The sequence below is a fragment of the Excalfactoria chinensis genome, chromosome 7, assembly GCF_039878825.1.
Source record: "Excalfactoria chinensis isolate bCotChi1 chromosome 7, bCotChi1.hap2, whole genome shotgun sequence".
Lineage (NCBI taxonomy): Eukaryota > Metazoa > Chordata > Aves > Galliformes > Phasianidae > Excalfactoria > Excalfactoria chinensis.
In genome coordinates this window covers 3006693-3012692 of record NC_092831.1, presented here as the reverse complement: position 1 = coordinate 3012692, position 6000 = coordinate 3006693, and positions in this window count along the sequence as shown.

Below are 6000 nucleotides of genomic sequence, written 5' to 3'. Positions count from 1 at the left end.
GGATAATCTGTGAGGATTTTTGCTCCCATCTGTAGCCTTCCTCCTGGAATTTAGTTTTCATGCTGTAATCTGAGCACCACTTCAGGTCATGCAAAAACATTTATTATCTTATTAAATGGAACTACCTTCACTGCTCCTGCATCGAGTTTTATGGCAATAAAACCAAAAAGCATTGTGAGCAATGCTATGCTTTGTAGGTTAAAGCAAGTGAATGTCATATTTAACTTTGTGTTCAAAAGAGTAACAAGAAACCTATTCCCTTCCTCCCTCCCTTTCTTCCTCCCTTCCTTCTTTCCTTCCTTCCTTCCATTCTCAGTACTACTTTTGGACGTGGTCTACCATGCTGGTGAAATGGACATCACATACACTGCCCCATTCCCTGAGGGCATTCCTGAGGTAGCTTTGGCACAGAGAACAGACACAGAGAGCCTCACATAGTTGGCTCTTCAGAATAAATCTTCCCATTTTGTGCCGTAATGAAATTAATTGGAAATTTTTTACTGCCCCATTCCTGGCTCCACATTTCTGCAAGTTCAGAGATCTGTATTATAGTACCATCAGAGGATCAGGAGTGAAAGCCCCAGTCTTATGCAATAGCAGCTTGGTCACTTTGGTATTTAACAGTGATTTACAAGCATTAATGAACTGGAGCCTCAATTATATCCCCAAGGGCAAGGAATTACAACTATCCCCTCTTCCTTCCTTCCCACCCACAATTCACAGATGGGGTAGGTATCATAGCAAGAGAGGACCTGATGATTTCTCACCTGATAGCTTTACCACTGGGATTCGTTGCCTTTTGTCTTCCTTTCCCCTGTCCCTGTCTCAGATACCTGAAAATGAAACTTTCTTCTTTCTTTCTTTCTGAGTATATTTTGATGCAGTGAGGTGGAGTATCTGAAGAACTCAAGTTTTTGATTTGACTTCATGACCTGTGCATTGTAAGCATTTATTTGCCTCTCCAACCCTTTTTTATTGCATCTCATCTCCAAATCTGTAATCTTTCAGCTATTATATGACTACATTATGACTGTTCCCAGTGATTAATTTGGGTTAATAATTTTGTCTGGTGAAAAGGAGTGACTGCGGTTGACTGTGCATGGTTAACATTAGGTTGGGGTGGGTTTGGAGAGCAAATTGTTGTGTGCCTCTTCACCTACTGAGAAACAGCTTTTCCACGAAAAGACAGAGCAAGGCTGTATTTTTAGGAACAATCTGTTTTCTGTCTGTAATTAATATGTTCTGGATTGTTTGGCTACTTTGATCGGTGTATCACAAACCGGCCTTTTATGCTCCAACCTACTTTTGGGACATCCTGTAATAGCTCTTTTTGAAACCTTTAAGAACAGGCTCTGTAAATCACTATGGGTTTCAGTAACTCTCTAGCGCTGCCAACACCATGCCAGGTTATTGTAACGCACTGATGAGCTATCACTGGGTAAAAAATGAATCCTTGCTTCACACCTCACTGGTGTAAATCCTGTTCCAATTTTAAAAGCACCTTGTTATAACAGTGTTGGACAGAGGGATTCTTGAGGCTAAGTGACATTTACAGCCCATGATACTAGTGTATCTGCTCTGTGTATCCATCAACATTTGGCATTTAAGAAAATCTGCTCATCCTTGCATTGCCTGTTAAACACTCACTCTATTAGCAAAAAAAAAAAAAAAAAAAAAAAAAGGAAAAAAAAAAGGAAAAAAATCTGCCTCTTTACAGTTGAGCTTTTAATGGGCAAAAAAAGGGGACAGCTTGACCGCAGTGGAGTGAAACCAGCCCCATATGACCTCAGGCAAACGTACACCTGGAAGCAAAAGGTGGGTTAAAAGTCAATTTTCTGTCCACGAGCTAATGCTGGAATCACTTGCTCTCCTTAGCATGCACAGCTGTATTATCCCGGGGCAGTTCCTTGGCTCCGTGTGAATTCACACATCTGTCAGATCGCTTGGAGATCCACAGACAGAACATAGCGCTGGGGAACATTGTGTGGATTTGGGATGTTTCCTGCAGTGCTTGGAAAGCCCGGAATGATGACTGGACCGTGTCCCTGCCATCCCTGCTTGCCCTCACACCCGTGCCCATTGCTTCTCTGGTCGAAGGAACAGGACAAAAGCCATTCTGTGCCTACAGGTGATTTTAGGCTGTGCTTTGGATCTTCCTGCTTCATTCAAAAATACATTTCTAAGTCAAAACTGCATTGCGGTTTTCAAAATGCTTGTGCACTCCCTCTGGTTTATTCCAAACAGCATCCCCTGGGTTGTTTGGATTACTGCTAAGAGTTACAGGTTTGTCTGTCTTGGTTTTCAGCTAGCATGATTGCTGACAACTGAGCCAGGTCTTCAGCCATGGATCACCTTCCTTCCCTTTTCTCCTTCTTCCTATACTGACTGCTTCAATCATTTCTATTTCTCTTCCTTTCCCTGGATTAGCATGCTGTTGTTTACCTCCCCTATTTTTTCCATGCCTTCTAAACCGTGGTCATTTCCCATGTCATCCCAAGGTGCTCTGCTTGGCAGAAGGTGCAGATCTCTCTTCTGGAGCTTGTCCCTGATTGACCATTAATTAGTGTTACCTAATTACCTGCAGAGTAAGCAGAAGAGCAAGTGTTCCTCCTGTTTCGGGCTAAATATTTTCAACTCTGGTTGGTTTGCACCTCTCTTGCTTCTAACATATGTCCTAGATTACTGCCATGTATTTTAGTGCATTTTGGGATGCCATTTATGTGTGCTTCTATGTAAAATATGGTTGTGTTGTTCAAGTGGCAAATCATTTTTTATCTTATTTAATTCATAACCATGGGACAAGCAAAAAGAATGCAGCCTTTCTTTAATTTTTGTAGAGTTGGATGTACACAGTAGAGCAAAAATGGCTTTCCTCGCTTGCGGAGCTGCGGTACAGTGTCCAGTACGAGACTTCAGGCAGATATTCTTGCTTTGATGGCTTTTGGGGCAGGCTGAGCAATGGTGTAGCTCAGAGTGGAGCTGGCACAGCTTCCAGGCCTGGGGTTAAGTTACTCAGTTTGGTTCAGTTGGTAATTAATAAAAGCAATGGCCAATTTGACTTGATACCATGTGTCTGTCTGTATGAAACCTGGCACACACAAGCCCAGGAAGCTGGGCAGCAAATTTCATTGGTGTGCATGTTATTCTGGGGACCTGGAAGTGTGTGACATGTCAGTGTAGGAGAAGAAGCACCCTGGCTCCACTCAAGGGGTTGCAAAGATGGTTAGAGATGCACCTTCTGTAGCTTACAGATTGGTAGGAGACAGGTCCATCTGAGTTCCAGGGCAGCATCTTGGCAACTGGCTCGTCTCGTAAAGCCAGAAGGAGCCACCAACGTTTTGGTGAAGACTTCCCCCACCTCTCCGGAGAGGAACATCTGCTCCTTAGCATGCTGCTCATTTCTGTGGCAGGACTCCAGTTGCTCTTCCAACGTGGAGCTCGGCAATAGTAGCGCTGGTGTCTGAGCTCTGGAACAAACCGAGTGGTTTGCGTGTGCTTCTGTGTGCCATGAGTTATTTCTAATGCTTGTTTATAATAATGGGCATTCATTATTTTGAGAGTGCCTTTTTGCTCGGGAATCATCACAGTACGTGCTGTAAATGCATCTTGACAATAGTTTGCATTTGTGTATTATAGACTCGTAATACGTATTTATTTGTGTGTATAAAATTGTAATACCGAACGCATAGGAAAAAAAAAAGAAAACACAACAAAAATCCTTAAGAAATTGCATGAACAGTAGTTCCATTTAAAATATCATATCTTGGCCAATTTTGTTATGTCCAAATATCCTAGTCACATTGTAGACTAACAGCCTGCCAAATTTCACTTAAAAACACAGCCAATTTTTAAGTTACAGAAGCACAAAGAGCAGGGGAATGTTCTTTTTTAGGACTCCTCTAACTTAAACAAAAATTATAAGGTTTTTATTGTTTTAAATGCGAGGGGGGGGGGGGAAAAATGCTTTGCTGCAGCTCAGCCTGGATCACACTGCAGAATGCAGCTTTTGGCTGTCTGCACGGCCAGAGCGTGCTGCTTAAAGCAAGTTGATTTGCTTGTTAGAAGTTCAAAGCCCGTGTAAAAGTACATCTATTAGTAAATATGAGTCAGTGAGATGATTTTTTATTAATGGCATCTAGTTTGCTTTGCTTTTGCTTTTTTTTTTTTCCTCCCTCAAAGCAGAGGAGTTCTCCCATTGGGCTGTTAGCTAGGGAGGTTTTTCCCACCGTCTGCTGTTCTGAATTGGGGTCCTTGCAGATGCTTTATCTTGCTCTTTTTGGATTGTAACAGGATATGCTGCCTTCCTCGTAGCGCAATAAAGAGAAAGCTTTCCATAACGTAAAGCAAGAAATACTGACAGCGTTTTGCTCCTATCAGTGGCAGTCAGGAACTACTATTAAAATGCCTTAAAGGAAAATGAATGATATTTGAATAGCGGGCATAACAGCAAATGTTTGCATGAGATATTTTATTTTATTCTATTTTATTCTGTTTTATTTTATTTAAGGTTTTGTTGTCGGGAAAAGAGAAAAAGAAGACCCGCTTTTAAGATTTCTCATCTACATGCTTAAAATCTTTTTCCACTGGCATCAAAGGAACAAACGCATGGATTCATTAGAATAATTACAGAAAAGGGGGGAAAAAAAAAGAAAAGAGGGAGAAAAATGGAGTCAGTGTGTTTGGATCTCCATGTTAGCTCCGTACAGTGCCTGCCGTGTGGGGGAAAAGCAGTTAATTAGGGCAGCAGAAGGGGACGTGCTGCGTGATGAGGATGGCAGAACTTGTCAGAGATTCGGACTGAATAAGTTCGAAGCATCCCTTGAAAATATGTAATCACACGCATGTATAGAAAAACAAACACAGAGGGAGGAAGGAAAAAAACCAGCAGGTCAACCCCTCATCCCTTGGCAAGGGTATTTCCAGGGGTTGTGCTGCGGCAGAGCGTTGCTCCATCGCAGGCGTGCGGCTGCTCCCACCGCCCCTCCGCCCGCGCAGCCCAGCGCCCGCACCGCTCCCCTCGCCGCTTCTCGCCTGCGTGGCCAATCGGGGAGGCAGCGGCGGCCCAGGACCGCGCTTGGTGCTGAGCTCCAAATGTGATTCCAGCCCTGACAGGGGGATTATAGGAAACAGATGACTTACGCTTCTAATTTGTGGCCTTAAATTGCAAACAGAATTTCAGGAGTCGAGCGGAGTAATAAATGGCAATAGAGAAAGCCACACACAGCCAAATCAGTATGTGGTGGTTGTAGGTTAAACTAAATAGGAAGAGACAGGTTATGATGGTTTAGTGTATTACAGAGAAGAAAGTCTTAAATTACTGGTGCTGAGAGGTATTGCACTACGGCAGACAGTATTGCATTGTGTAGTCTGCAGATATCACAAGCAGAACAATAAAAAAGCAGGTTTAGCATAAAACCTGTTGCTGGACAAATCTTTTCTTTTTCCCCCTTAGAAATGGAAGCTGTGTTTTATGTTTGTTTTGACCTTAACTATATGCTTGCCCCTTAACATCTGTTTTCTACTGTTGCAGTTTTTCACACCAAATTAACTGTCAGGGGTTCAGATAAAATAAGTTAAAAATACTTCCAAATTATTTTTTTTGTTGACTTTCAGGGTTGGGAGTGCGTCCTGCGACTCTTCCTGCCTTGGATTGTGCTGCTTCTATCCCAGAGGCATAAAAAACAGCCCCTCAAATGGTTTGGAACGATTAAAAAATTACAATGGCAGATTGTAAACTAACCCCCCCCCCTCCACCCCACCCCCCCATGCACACACTCCTTTCTTTCTTTCTTTTTCTTTTTGCTGCTGTGTAGCTTTTGTGTGTAGCTGCTGTGATGGCACGGGAGTGTGTTTGGGAGGTTTTGGAGCTTTCACGCCGGATCTGCTGACTTCTTTTGTGATCATTTGTAGCTTCTGGTTCTGAAAGGCTCCGGCGTGTTTATTTAATGATGATTTGCACCGAAAGCTCGTTGCGCGGTTGTTAATTGGTGCGTGCTCCTC